The following is a 16117-nucleotide window of genomic DNA, read 5'->3' as shown; positions in this document are numbered from 1 at the left end:
CCTGCACATGCGCACGCATCTCCCAGGGACCCCCCCTCAGCCCCCCTCCTGCACATGCATGCCATATACCTGACAATCAGCTGTCAGATGGCATCCCGCGCACACAAGCACAGTGGGGCTCTTCTGGGCGACCTCTCGCGTGCCGGGGGAAATGGCTCTGTGTGCCACTTCTGGCAGACATGGCATAGGTTTGCCAACACGGCCCTATACCATGTCAGACAAGTGACTGTCCAGTCTCTTCTTAAAAACCTCCAGTGATGAAGCACCCACAAAATCCAAGATCATGAGAAGTGATAGTATTGCTTTATTCTGCCCTAGTGAGACCACACTTAGGATTCCCGCATCCACTTCTGATTACCATGATTAAAAAGAAAAGATGAGATCCTAGAAAGTGCAGAGAAGATCAACAAAGATGAGGAGGGATCTGAAGGCTAAATTGTATGATGATCACCTGTGGAACTAGGTAGGTTTAGCCTAATGAAGAGGAAAGATTAGTGGTGACCTGATTGCTATCTTCCAATACTTGAAGGACTATCACACAGGAGAGGGGGTTGATCTATTCTCCAAAGCACCTGAAAGCAGGATAAGAAGTTCATTAAAGAGAAATCATACCTGAAACTAAAGAGAAATTTCCTGATAGCAGAAACAATTAATCAACGAAACACTTTGCCTCCCAGAGTTGGGGGTTTTCAAGAAAAGATTGGGCAATGATTCATCCAGGATGGGATAAGATCTCCTGGCTTGGGCAGGGGGTTGGACTAGAAAGACCTTCAAGGTTCCTTCAAACTTTATGATTCCTCAAAACTAGGTAGCTGACACTTAGAATAGAATAGAACCAGAAGGGTTCTTGGAGGTCTTGTAGTCTTAGTAGTAGGAGAACCTATACTACTTCAGATAAGTGGCTATCTAGTCTCTTCTTAAAAACCTCCAGTGATGAAGCATCTACAGCTTCTGAAGGCAAGCTCTTCCACTGTTTAATTGTCCTCACTGTTAGGAAGTTGCTCCTTAATTCCAGGTTGCTTCTCTGCTTGATTAGTTTCCATCCATTGTTTCTTGTCCTGCCCTCTGGTGCTTTGGAGAATCATTTGATTCCCTCTTCTTTGTGGCAGCCCCTCAAATACTGGAATACTGCTATCATGTCGCCCCTAATTCTTCTTTTCTTTAGACTCGCCAAACCCAAAACCTGCAGCCGTTATTCATGTGTTTTAGTCTCCAGGCCTTTAAACGTCTTAATTGCTCTTCTCTGTACTTTTGCCAAGGTCTCAACATTTTTTGTGTGTGGGATGGCAACCAAAATTGGTTTGCAGTACTTTTTAATGAACCAAACTTCAAGAGATGACAATTTTTGTCAATGTTGGTTGTATCTTACTGTCTAATACTGCCTCTAAAGGAAAGAAACCAAAATTTCCAGGAATGTATGATTAATTTTGTATATTGATTGAAACCTACCTAGAGAATTCTTTGCCTGGACCTAAGAAATTGGAGTGTGGGCAGGCTTGTTATAATAATGAATATGACAGCAAAAGGCAAATATTCCTCGTTCACTTTTTAACTGTTTGAAGGGTGTACAATTCTCTGTCAGTGCTGAACTTTAGTCTGTGACAGCTCAGTTCAAAAGACAATGCCAAATCCTGGCACTTTTTTAAAAAAAAACCCGCTATGGAATAACAAAATGTTAAATGCAGTTCTGTCTTGATTCACTGCCAACTGATCAGTGGTGGAACATTTCGGTTCTCTTCAGGTCAAATTATGTTAATTTTTTTCCCCTAAAACTGTTGAGCAGCTGTGTTTTGAACAGACACAATCTGTGCCAAATAGAAAAGAAATCTTGTTAGGTTGCTCTGTGAACTGATCCCGGGGCGGGGAGAAGGGGAGTAGAGGATGTTAATCAATAAAATGGCAAAGTTATGAATAATACACGTCATGAACAAGACCCAAGAGCAGATTCGTTTATTATGTGCTTTAGTATAAGCTCCTTAAAGGCCAGTTTCAGGCCTTCTGTTGCACATAAAATGTACAAAAAGATATCCTGTTCAATCTGATTTTGTTACAATCTAAATCTTTCTGATCTAGAGATATTTATTTGAACTTGTCCTTGTCCTACACAAAACAACTTGCAGTTGGAAAATATGAAAGATGAGTGTTTGAAACTGGAACATATTATAGTAGTCAGCTTTTAAACATCTCTGAAAGAATGGCTAGTGAACATTTGGATGGGATCTGCTGAAATCAAGGGAATTTAACTTAGGTGCTATTTCCTTAAATCCTACTACATTTCAATGGATTTACTAAAAGGCCTCATCCACAGAATGTCTTTAGCCAAAAGTTGCACCCACCTAATTGAATTCATATCAATGAATAGAATTCTTTCACCGCAAGCTGCTTAATTCATGAGTCTTCAAGTTTAGGGATAGATAGGTAGGTAGGTAGGTAGATAGATAGATAGATAGATAGATAGATAGATAGATAGATAGATAGATAGACAGACAGACAGACAGACAGACAACATCCTTTCTGCTCGGTGCCAGGTTACCTGTAGGACAATATTTCCTTACTGAAATCAGCCTGACTATTGCATTTCAGTAGGAGAAGCAGCTGATCATTCCATGTTTCAAGGAGGTCAAGGGGGGAGATGCTTGGAGATGTAAGACCACATTAATGGAATATTGTTGGTCTGAAAATGCAAATCTTCTTCTGTCTCTTTTTACAGCCTGATAAGTTAGGGAGGATCCTTTCTGATTTTCTCTCTTTGCCTATTATGCAGCACCTCCAGTATCTGATCATTCTCTAGGCATCATCTCTCCCTCCCCCAAAATTCTCAGTCATTCTCATTGTCATGCCCCAGTATATAACCTTTATACACTGTTGTTGCTCTGTAGCCCCATCTAGTGGCCAGAGTGACAAAATACCAAGTATATTATTTGAAGCTGATCCAACCTATTTTACCCATCAGCCCACACTCTCAAACCAAATGTAGACTCCATTTCCTTTAGCATTTGGAGAAGGCAGGAGCACAAAGAAGCATCCATCTTAATCTGTGGTATATGGTCATCCAAGGACAAATCCACACCCCACACTGAGCATCGCTGGTGAGATTTAAATTGCTTGTATTTATTGCTTGTTATGTTCAACAGTAACTTAATAGTGTCTATCTGGTATTTGGTTCTCATTGTACATATCCCTATTTTCCTCAGTTTCACCATGTCCTGTTCTTTTAATAAAGCATCCAGATCTATACACACAGTCTGTTTTATTGGAGGATGGGTGGATTTAGCTATATATCGAGCAGCACCCATCTAACATATACCTGAAGAAAAACACTCACATACCATTACAATTTTTTCAGTATCAGGACCAGCCCTCTGGAATGGCCTCCCACTCGAGTCTAGATCAGTTTCAACCCTTGCCAGTTTCCAGAAGAAATTGAAAAGGGACCTCTAAACAGAGGGCATTTGGATTGTGATTTCAAGGGGGCTGGAGATGTATTTTTCCTTTGGGCATTTGTATGTTTGTCTTATAGCTGCCGAGAGTCAGCAAAATGCAACAGAATAAAAACTGAATAAATAAATGATGTGTGTCTTAGCACAATGTTTGAACCCAGCAATTGGATTTTGGAGGTATGCATGAAGAGAACTTGTTCAGAAAGCAATTATCTATGGAGATTCTCAATCATCCCAGTCATGCTTGTTCCAAAGGTGCTTTAAAAAAGAACAAACAACTGGATTTTCTTGGATTCTCCACCCCAAAATGTTTTGTTTCTTAAATGAGAAAAAGTTTCAAAGATAAAAAGTGAGAAAGTCCAATTGCCTTTTGAAAAAAAAGCACCTTTGAGGTCAGCAAAACCACAACCTAGTACACGAGTGTCAAACTTGCAATGTCAAATTGTCGTCACTTGACATATCACCTTTGCTAAACCAGGGATGGGCGTAGTGAGCTCGTGATGCATCCAGCCCATAGACCAGGAGTATGACACCCCTGACCCAGCACAATAGCTTTTTTCTCTCTCTCCCTCACACCTTGATAACTGCAAAACCTCAAACAAGCAGTAGAGGGCATCAAATAACAATAGTTCTCTGTACCTTTTTGCTGTCATCTAGTGGCCAGCTTGGTTTGTTTCTATTTGTTTGTTTGCAGTCCAAATAGGATCTTCCTTCCTTTTTCTTAGTTGAAATAATAAGGTAAATATAAGTGACAGAGGGTTTCCAGTTTCTTAGTTACTGGATATTATTTTTCCTGACCTTTTCATAGTTGTGTGTGGTATATGGTGTTATAAATCAAAACAGACAAAGGCTTCGACTTTTTAATGAATATTTTCCCCCAATCAATATAACTTCCCCATTTTGGATTTCACAAATACATTTTCAGCAAAAAAAAAAAATCACATGTAAATATTTCTAATGAAAGAAAAAAATTCCAAGGGGAATTCCTTAGAAACAACCAGTGATTTTTTTTAAAAAAAAATGGAGGCCCCAGGCCCAAACATAAAACCAAAGTTTAGTCTTCAACCCATTGCATCTTGTCTTGTAGGAAAATATATGAAGGAATTATTCTGCCTCTTTCTACTCTGTAAAATACACATTTTATATGCATACTGTGCTTACCCATCATTTTAAATATATGTATGCGGCACATCTGGAAACTCTAGCTGAATCATATCCTTAGTCATGTGTACAGGTTGCAGTTGTTCCTAGATACACCTGTGTGGTGGTGTCCTGATTTTTCTAAAGTTTTAGAAACAAGCCTTAGCATAAACAATACCTGCAATTCAGTGTGAATAGCTATCAATCATCAATAATGTATTTCCATCACATATGCCAATTAATTTCTCCAAAGTGAAGCCAGGATAACAAATTAGTTGTCAGTACATTGTCATTAAATGAAAAATATTTTTAATAAATGTAATTACAAAATTAAAATTAGCTTTGGGCAAACTGACTGATCAGTCAGAGTAGTCTATCCTCCAAAATCTTTATTCACATGCAAGGATTAGAAAGAAAAGAAAAAAAGTTTAGGGGAGATTGTAAACCACAGTCAGATTTTTCAAGAACAGAGACTCATTGCATAGTCCAATAAAATATAAGTTGAAATATAAGTAGCAATTTGTGCAGATCAATGTCAATTCCCTTAACTGAGCTGTTCCTTCTCGCAAGAATTTAGGACCACGGTGACTTGATTGGCTGCTTCACTCTAGTGGTGTGGCTTCCCGTCTTATACATAAGCCAGTTGAATTACTTAAATAAATGATGGAGAACCCATTTAGTGGTTAAACTGAATGCTGTAAATGTGTTTGCAACTTGCCTGCTGAATATGTTTTATGTTTTTCATCATGGTTCTTAACATGGTTTTGTCAGTTTGAATGGAGGAAGGGAGGAAAGAAGAAGGGAGGAAGGGAGGAAAGAAGGAAAACATTTTAGTAATGAATAAAGAACAAGCGTGTGGAGCAAATTATATCTACACAGTATTTTTGTTTTGTTTCTAGCTTCCCTAATAGATATTTTTTTAAAATGAGCATGGACCTAGAGCAAACAAGGTAAAGTCAAGGCAAGAGCTCCAGCTCTCAGCAAATATCAGCAAAATGGAATGACAAGTGACAAATTCACAAGTTGCAAATGTGTAATCCTGAAATTCAGTAGCCTCCCAGCTGTGCTTGTATAGCTTGCAATTGTGGAGGAAAAAAGCCTGCCCTGGCACCAGGCTCTCAGGCAGATGTTATCATGTTATCAATGACACTTGCAAGGCCTGCAGAATTGACATTCAGGATCTGCTTTGCTTTTTCTGTCCCAGGGAGCACTATATTAACCCCAGTGGCTCACAGGGTGATGTGTCTATTTACCACAATGTTGGCCCTGCTGAGCTATGCATCTAAGGCATTACCCTGAGTTTGCTTTCATTTGATTTCATTAAGTTTGGGGAACGGTGCGACTTTTCTATCCTAGTCTCTAAGAAAACGTGCTCCGGTTTAATTTTTTTTCCCCTTCCTTTCCTTCGCAACAATATAAGTGGTAGTCTTTGTGGTCTCTTCTCCCTGCTGCACAATGGTGAAGCTTTTGTACAGTAGTTGGCATCCCAACCTATTGGCCAGCTATCCTTTCAGATAAGCTGTCCCTATGAAAGGGGATGCTGTATGTTGCCTCAGGACCAGAGGTGGTCCTTTTATGACCTGTGGATTTCAACTCCCAGAATTCTTGGGCTAGCATGCCTGGCTCAGGAATTCTGGGAGTTGAAGTCCACAAGGCATAAAGGGGACATAGTTCCCCACCTCTGGTGTAGACCAACCTTGCAAATTCCAAAATATACTGTCCTAGTTTATGGATCACAGCCAACAGTGAATATGCAGAAGATGTTAACTACATGATCCTTACAGTCTGAGAACTTCCTGACCATAAGCACCAGTTTTCAATGAAAAAACCAAGAAAGAAGTCAACTCTAGTCTTCAAGCAAAGAATATCTACTGAAGGTGGGAAATGCTAAGCCAAGAACTTCAGGACACTCAAAATAGCAACTTCATAAGGAGTTGGAGAGGATGGGAAGTGTATCTCTTCAGAAAAGATGCTTGTTGAGAATGTATCACACAACATTTCATTAAGCTAAAGCTCCCTTCAGAAAATCAACAAGAAACTTACAGTGATGCAGCTATTTTGTAACAAAAGTTTCTCAAATGCAATAGTAATATAAAATTAGCAGCCATAAGGGCAGTGGTATCCACAGGATAGCAATAAATAAATAAATAAATGTCAAGGTGGCAATTGTGACCGTGCAATCAAAGCCCAATTGCTTTTTACAAGAGCCACAATGCATATAAAAAGGTGAGGTTTTGATTACCCTCATCTTGACCTGTCTGAACTTCCCCAAGGATGCTACTGCACAAAATAATTGTCTAAGAGGACGAGGTTTCCCAGTGTTGAGGTCTAGATATTGGGTTCTTTTGAATGGTGATATTTTCCATTTGTTTGGGTTGAAATAAGATATTGGTAAACAAGTTGCCTTTGTTGTAAGGACCAGCCATCCTAGACTGATGGAAGCAGAGTTGAAAATGATAAAAGAATCCTTCTTGCCTGATGGACAGTTTCTGTGAAAGCCATGGTCCTCAGAAATGTGTGGCCTTTCTTGAAATGCAAAGATGTATACAGAAGACATTGTACAAAGCAGAAGGAGTTGTCTTTAGGATAAGACAAAGCCTTTAAAAATGTAATCGCTCACTTGAAAAGCTAACCCTGAAGAATACGCAACTTTGTGCAGGACCCCCACACATCCAAAAGACACTGTTGGTAAAGTTCATGGATATTTCCCAAAATCCCTGTTGACTTCAAATCCAGGTTGTGTTTCTTCTTTTTTTCCTGCACATTCAAATAAACAAATTCAAAGCTGTTTGACTTCTGGTGAGTTTTCTCATCGCTGACTTTCACAGGTGGCTTTGTAAAAGTCTCAATTTGATTCTGGTCACTGTGGAAGGGGTCTCACTCTACTGTGTAGAAAATTTTAAAAAGAAAAGTTCCAATCAGATTTCTTTGATAGAAGAGTTTACTGTGCATTGCCACCTGAACTCAAATACATTTAAATAGATGGAGAAACAATATAGCTCCTGAGGCAAATGAGTTTTGACATGCTTTAATTTTACACTTCAGTGAAATGAAAGTAAGTCAGACTTAAGCCCCATCGAACCCAGTGAGACAAATTAGTTATGAGAAACTAAGGCAAGCATGATTGATTTCAATGAGATTTAAGAACAACTTGTTGGATTCAAGCCAAGGTGACTTACCTAAGTGGCATAACTTTCTGAGTTAATGAACTGAGTTGGTTCAGAGCTATTTAAAAGCAAATAGGACAGGACGCTCCCCAAATAGTTTCTGTCAACCAACAAAAAGATCATATTCTTGTCTTTCAACAGAACTTGAAAAGTGGAGAAACAGCAACTGCTCTTCATGTTACATGTAGAAATGTTTTGAATTCAGAATACATCTTCCAACTTATCCCCGGGGTATAACAGAAGACTGGATTTGTTGCAACCTGTTTTCTTGTTCTGATTTGGGGAAATGTACTTAAATGATTATATATTTTGGCTATATAACCTCTCTTAATTTCTCTGAAACAAAGCTTGATTGTTATGCTGTGTTAGAAATCATGTCAATACCTTTTGTTTTCAGCATGTATTCTCTGATGCTCATTGTACCTTTGCCCAACTTTCTAGAAGACCAGCAGTGTTCTGTGCATGTGTGTAGGTGTAGATAGATAGATAGATGGATGGATGGATGGATGGATAGATAGATAGATAGATAGATAGATAGATAGATAGATGATGGAGTGATAGATAGACAGATGATAAACAGATTGATAGATAGATAGATAGATAGATAGATAGATAGATAGATAGATAGATAGATAGATTGAGGGGGGAGAAAGAGAGAGAAATGACAGATAGATACGTAATAGATAGATGATAGATAGATGATAGATAGATAGATAGATAGATAGATAGATAGATAGATAGATAGATAGATAGATAGATAGATAGATATTCCAGTTCTCATTCAGTTTGATGAATTAACAGAAGAATATTTCTTTAACAGAAGAAAAGAATGTTGGAAAACTTTCACTTACTTATTTATAACATGACCAAAGAGTGAGTTTGAAAAACCTGACTTTAAGCCATTAGTGATCTGAGCCATTTTTCATATTTCAGTTCAACCCTAACACAAGGTCTTCATGAGAGACCTTCTCTCATTTTTCAGATTGAGGAAATTTCAAGCCAAGAAAGCTTCTAATGATGAAAAGTTATATAAATAAAAATAATAAAATCTACAGGTACAACGTTTGCCCATGGTCAACAGTAGATATGAAGGACATACCCCTGGATCTGGAACAAAACCTTAATCACTAAACCACACTATTGTTTATTTCCATTACTATCCTTAATATGTTATTTTTTACTAGCAGAAATTGTAAAAGAATAAAAACCAGAAAAAGTTTGAAAGAGAAGAATAAGGAGAAAAGCAATAAGTCAGTGGAAAAAAATAGAAAGAAATACAGAACAAGAAAAAAAGAAAAGGTTATAAAGAAGCAGCTTTCTGTCTTCTTAACAATAATTGCAAGCACATTTACATTTTACCATCTCTCTCTTTCTAAGGCTACAACATAATTTCCTTCTCACAAATGAAGGCAGTTATACATGTCCCAGGATAATGTTGCAGGATCCAATCTGGGTCGGTCACTGAAACCGGAGGTTTAGTCGGCTGAGCTTTTGGACTCATGCTGAAGCCCATCATCCTCAGGGAACTTTTCTCTCACCAGGATGTGGGTCTCTAATTGGGGTGATTATGGTGAGAGAGAAGTTCCCTGAGAATGACTCCAGCATGAGTCCAAATCCAAAAGCTCAGAAGAATAAACCTCTAGTCCCAGTGACCAACCCAGATTAGATCCTGTAATTTTCTTCTTTCCATACTCTACCTTTTCTAATAATCAAACCCATAAATCACAATTTCACTTTTCTTGTCTTTTCAGCAAAAAATCAATAAGGAGTTCCCAGTCACTAATAAATGCGGTTATTGTCCTTTCACTAACCAAACATCAATTTTGCCATCTCTTCTAATTCTCTCATTTTCAGCCTCCATTCCTCCAAAGTGTCATGCCCCTGGTGAGGACTGACTCTGAGGGAGAGGAGGAACAGCCGACAGGGAGTGGAAGTGTGGCTCCGGAGGTTGTGGAGGAGGCTGAGGAAGGGCAGAGGTCAGTTGAGCAGTCAGAGGAGGACCCAGGTCCATCCCCTACCCAATCTAGTGTTATGTTTTAACATACTTACTTGCAATTGGTCAGTCCGTGACAGCGGGAAATTTGAAGAGCTGTCACTGGCCACAGCCATGAGCAGCTGGACTGTAAAAGGGCTGCCACGGTTTTTTCAGCGTTCAGTCCTAGAAGGAAGTAAAGACAACTGATTATCATGCTGGTATCCTGAGACTCATTCCTGTGATCTAACACTGGCGACAAGGATGGGATACTGAGACAAAGGGAACCAGCGAGCATGTGGTGACAGATGAACACGGGGAACACATCAAGATGAAATGGCCAGAAACAACACACCACCTGCACCATTCGATCCAGCAACTGAAGACTGGGAATCGTACATCGACCAATTCCTCATGTTTCTTGAAGGGAACAACTTCAATAATATATCCGAAAATAGGAAGAGAGCCGTCTTCCTCACACATTGCGGTCCCGTGATATTCAAGATGGCCAAAGTGTTAGTGGCACCCACCGACATGAAAACGATGGCCTGGCTGGACCTGGAAAGAATACTGAGGACTCACTACACACCAACCATTTCCTGCCTCATCAAATGACATGAATTTTATCGGCATGACCAAAAAGAAGGTGAGAGCATCTGTGATTTCATTGCAACTCTGAGGGACATCGCCAGAGCATGCGAATTCCTAAACATGGATGAAGCCATGAGAGACCGAGTAGTCCTGGGGCTGAGAGATCTTACACTACAGGGTCGATTATTAACAAAACCCAAAATAACACTCAAAGAAGCAATAGAAGAGGCTACCGCAGCAGAAGTAAGACAGAAATCGGCGGCTGCCATGCGGAAAATGAATAAAGCGCCACTGGAAATCCTTAAAAACACCACCACAATGCACCATGAGGACATTGAGTCCACATCAGAAGACGATGAGGATGAAGAAGGGGTAAATCAACTCCATTCAGAACAGGGCAGAAGGGACCAGAATGGAAAAAGGAAGGAATTTTGTTGTGCCGGCTGCGAGGGAAACCATCCACCTTCCAAGTTCCGTTTCCTAGATGCAATCTGCAAACATTGTGAATGGCGGAGACATATGGCTAGGGCATGCTGAGCAAGAAAAAACTACAGCCCTTGACAAAGATGGAACACACACACACAACCCTCCCACGAAAGAGGGAGAAACAAACAGGGAGCCATTGGAACCAAGACAACAGAAACAGGCAAGGGAAAGAGACAAGCAACGGAAGAGATGAAACACACCAGACGGTGACTATTGGACACTCCAACACAACAAACGCCAGGAAAGTATATGTCCAGGTCACCATAGAGGGCCAACCTTGCTGGATGAAAGTGGATTCTGGGTCATATTTATCAATGGTATCATGGGACACTATAAAAAGACTGATACCACACATAAACCGGGAAGGACTCGAAAGACAAACACTGACGCTGAAAGACTACCAAGAAAACAAAATACCTGTAGTGGGCACCGCACAATTCAAGGTAACATTCAAAAAATACACCAGAGTCCTCCCACTAACCATAGTCGACTGGGACTCAAATGGTTTGCATCATTAGGAAACGAAGTCACAAGGATAAACAGAATCACTGACACAGAGTGGGAAGAGGACCTGATGGAAAAATTCTGAGATGTGTTCGATGGAGAGCTGGACAAGTACCAGGGGTCCCCAATTTCCTTTAATCTAAACCCAACCATAGCCCCTATAAGGTTAAAGGCGAGGTGGGTTCCTTTCTCACTAAAACCAAAGGTTGATGAGCAATTGGATAAACTCATCACACAAGGGGTTCTAGAACCAATTGACCACACAAAGTGGGAAATCCCAATTGTTACACCAATTAAATCACATGGGTCTGTGCGTATCTGCGGGGACTACAAGTCAACCCTTAACTACGAGCTCCAACAAAGTGCATACCCTGTCCCAGTGGTACAGCATCTATTACATTCCCTTGATGGTGGTGGGGGAAATCTTTGCAAAACTAGACCTCACACAGGCTTACTAACAATTATCCATTGACCCCGAAACAGCAGAAACCCAGACAATCGTAATGCACGGGGGGGCATTCAAATTCAGCAGATTACAATTTGGCATCAGCATCGCCCCAGGGGTGTTCCAAAGCTTAATGGAACTCCTATTGCAAAGGATAAAAGGGGTGGTGCCATACTTTGACAATGTCCTCGTATCAGGTGGCAGGAAATTTGAAGAGTCATCACTGGCCACAGTCACAAGCAGCCCGACTGTAAAAGGGCTGCCGCAGTTTCTTCAGCGTTCAGTCCTAGAAGGAAGTAAAGACAACTGATTATCATACTGGTGTCCTAAGTCTCATTCCCGCGATCTAACATCTAGGGCACCCAGGGAGGAGAGGATAAGGGAGAGACCTGGTCTACTTAGGAGGAGGGAGCCTTGATCTTCTTCATGGGCTGTAGGTGTGAGAACTCCATAAGAGTTTGGACCTGTATTCTGGCAAACACTGGAGACAAAGCGTGTTTTATTTTGGTTTGAGGTTGTCTTGGTTGGTGTCCTTCCAACAGACTGTGCCTTGTTATCTCCCTGAATTTGGTAAATACTTCTCCTGTTCCGTTGTGAAAATTTCATCATTGTAATTTGTTTGATTTTTATTTTCACCTCTATCTGTTCATTAAATTCGGTCTGTATTGCTTTCTTTTGAAGACTATTTTTGAGTACATTTTATCTCCAGCTGAGAATTATTGAACAGTGGGGCCAAGTTGGAGGTATTGAAAGACATTTATTTACGTTTTGGATTTTGTTACATTTCTGTTACACTCTGGGTCATCACACAAAGTATTATTATTTATTTTCATCATTAAACTTTTATTTTGTATGTTCCTCATAAAAACAATATTCATATTTGTTTGTTAATCTTCCATTCATTTCTGGTTGTGTTGCTGTTTTCTCATTCTGGCCTACTCTATTCCTGCCATTATGTAGGGACAATAGTAGTGGAACAGATGGTTCTGCTTTTCAGAACTTTTCCACTTAGAATTACCCACAGACTGTAACATCCAATAGCGTTCAGGGAAATAGCTGACAGTGAAGGCTGCCATTTTGTTTTAAGAATGCCCCAAAGCAATACGACGGTGATATTCTTCAGGAAATAGATTAGTGTTCTATTGCCTCCCCCTTCAAAATTTTAGCTCTTCTCCCTTATAAGTGATTAGTATATGAAGAGAGTGAAGCAGTACAAGTTGAAATAATTTCTACCATTTGTTCCTCCTTATACTTAATTCTGAATTAATAATAATAAGTGAGATGAATGAATACAACTTGGTACAAGTTTGCGGTTACTCCAAAATAAATACACTCTCCAGCTTAATTTTGTATAGGAAGTGTTTCACAAATATATGATCCCACTTAACTCCAGGCTGAAATAGATTGTGGATAGTATTTGAAACAACCTAGAAAGTGTGTAGTAGTTTACATAAAATGATGTTTGGTAGACTGGCATTAAAAGTTCAACAACGAAGGAGAAAAACACCTGCAAAAATATGCCCTTGCTAGAATATTTAAATTTTCCTAGAACATAGCAGCTTGCTTTATTGTGCGAAGTCTACGAAGTTTTTTTTATTCTGCTTGAGAGCGGGGAGCAAGTCTTACTGAATTCAATTAGTACATTCTTGCAATTAGAATTTTATACTGACGTTTTCTCACTTTTACTTTCTAAGTGCTGTTGCTATCTGCACAACTCTAAGGCAGACTGAAAATCTGCCACCCTTAAGGTTCCTTGTCTCATGCTAACTTTCCAGTGTCATAAAGTATCTAAGCTCTTCAGAAGACAGTGAAAAGACCACACCAATTAAGGGAGACATATACAAAAAGATCTGAAATGATTTTTGAAATATTAAACAAAATAGAAGAACACTGCAGGAAACAGTCAAGACTATCTCTATTGTGAGCAAATTAGTTTAGTTGTAAAAGCAATTCTTGTATAAGGTTTTGATTTTATATATTTTTTGTTGTTAAAAAATGTTGCACAGTATAATACGCATTGTGGTGGTCTACAGTAAAGCAGTAGACTCCCAAGGAGGAGGAAGAACATTCCAAAGAGGGAGGTGAAACAAGAGTTGGATTACAGGAAGAAGCAGAGATTTAGGATAGCCACTCCCTAGAATTTCCCAAGATATATCTATTAGGTTAGGCTAGTTTAGATTTAGTCTGGCAAGATTCTGTCTGCATGGTATAAGCCGGGGTAGGCAATTAATTTTCCCAGAGGACCACATGAGAAACTGGAACTGTTAAGGACCGTCTTCTTGTTTGAGGCTGGATTTCACATTCATTGCATTAATCTGTTTTACTAGTTTTTATTAAATTGCCTTGCTATGTTTTAGCTTTTATATTGTTCATCACTGAGTGAAACTACGTGGTTCACAAATATTTTTAAACATATAATCAGCTCAAGCAAGAGAGAAGCTGGATGAGGAGGAGGAGGAGGAGGAAATAAGTACAGTTTTGAGTAAGTTCACTTTGGACAGCAAAAAGTAATGCCAACCCCAAGACCATTTCCAGAACAATGGGGTGACATATGCCAATCATCCATACCTGTCATTTGATTTCTTAGGACCATACTTTTACATTGACCAAAGAAAGAGTTAACCATTCATTTTTGAAGTCCAGCCCTTCCTCAGAATAAAGAGCAACATACTTTTAAAAAGTAAAATTTGCAGCAAATGAGTACATAAACAAAAGTATTGTTTACTCTTCAGTAGCAGCCCTGTTACCCAGCATTATGAGACTTGTTGTGACTTGTCCATGCTTTGCTTTGGTGTATGGAAGTTAGGTTAGGATTTGTTTGGGTTTTTTTACTTTTCAGTGGTATGATTTGTCTTATTTGGGATATTTTTTTATCACTCTTAAGTATCTGGTAGTCGGAAGGGGTTTACTAGTCAAAAGAAAATACATTAAAGAAACATTGGCACAAGCTGCCTTACATCTGTGAAAATGATGTACACAAATGTATTAAAGTAGGGAAAACTATAGGCAAAATTTTAAACAAAACTGCATACGATGGAATCAAAACTCATACAAATTTTAGGGTGTGTGTTATGTCCTGAGGACTCAAGGAGTTCTCACTCAGGTCCACTCACTTTACGTGGGCGTTATTTCCCCCATTCCCATTGGTTGGCTCTCCCCAGCAGCCAGCTATAAAAGCAGGCTGCGGGGTCCAACCGGTTGCTGATTGCTGCGAGCCAGTTCCAGGCTTGGCAAGCACGGTCAGCCCTTTATTGTAAAATAAAGTATTGTTGCACTCATGCTCTGGTTCAGCCTCTCATTGCTCAAACAAAACACTGGCGACGAAGGTGGGATGGCTACCAGAAGCACCTTGCAACCGCTGAGTCACTAGCCACCGATCTACAGCCCAGAGAGAGCGATCGGCTGGCGACAAGGGAAATGCTGATCCGCAGCCAGAGAGAGCGGTCAGCTAACGAAACGAGCGATCAAAAAGAGCAAACGCAGATCCGCAGCCAGAGAAAGCGGTCTGAGTCAAATAGTTAGAAGCGTCTGTAGCCGCTTGTTAGCCCCGCTACGGGGAAAGTGAAGCGCTGCGAGCCGCAGCCGCTCTGCATTTGGCGCGAAATTCAAACGGGTGTCATTTGAATTTCGAGCCAGTAGGAATCACAGCACAGCGCTGTAGAGAGTCACTAACGCCCACTTTTTTGGCGCGAATCAAGACACCTCCAACGGCTAGCAGCCAACGTGGTAACCCAGAGAGAGAGAAAGAGAGGGTAGCAAAAAAACCTCTCCAGAGCTGATATCACTAGTAACTCACGAGCGCTCGTAGTCCCAGAGAGATTTTTTCCGCAGGTAGCCCAGCCGTTCCAGCACCATGAGTTCCAATCCAGTATTCCTGGCGTTTAAACCAGACGAAGAGAAGTGGGAATCGTATAAGAACCGTTTCAATCATTACATCGATGCGGTCGGCCTGGCGGATGCGGGAGAGCATCGGAAAAAATCCTATTTCCTAATCTACTGCGGAGCCACCGTTTACGATACCGCTGCAGCACTCGTGGCGCCGAGAGAATTGAAAAACGTTCCGTGGTCCGAGTTGCTTGAAATCCTCACAAACCACTACGCTCCCGGGCCTTCACAAATCGCCAGGAGGTTCACGTTCCAAATGAGGAAGCAATCAAGTAAGGAGACCATCAACCAATATATGGCCGCCCTCAGAACAGCAGCCCTGCACTGCGGGTTTGGAACATACCTGGAGGACATGCTCCTCGATCAATTAGTTTGTGGGGTCAAGGATCTCAACCTACAGAGGCGACTGCTAGCTAAAAAAGACCTCAACCTCGCGCAAGCGGTAGAGGAGGCCCTAGCAGCCGAGCTAGCAACGAACTCAGCCACC

This window comes from Pseudonaja textilis, chromosome 1 (genome assembly GCF_049901715.1).
Source record: "Pseudonaja textilis isolate UNSWEBS1 chromosome 1, rPseTex1.2, whole genome shotgun sequence".
Lineage (NCBI taxonomy): Eukaryota > Metazoa > Chordata > Lepidosauria > Squamata > Elapidae > Pseudonaja > Pseudonaja textilis.
This window is presented reverse-complemented; position numbering follows the sequence as displayed.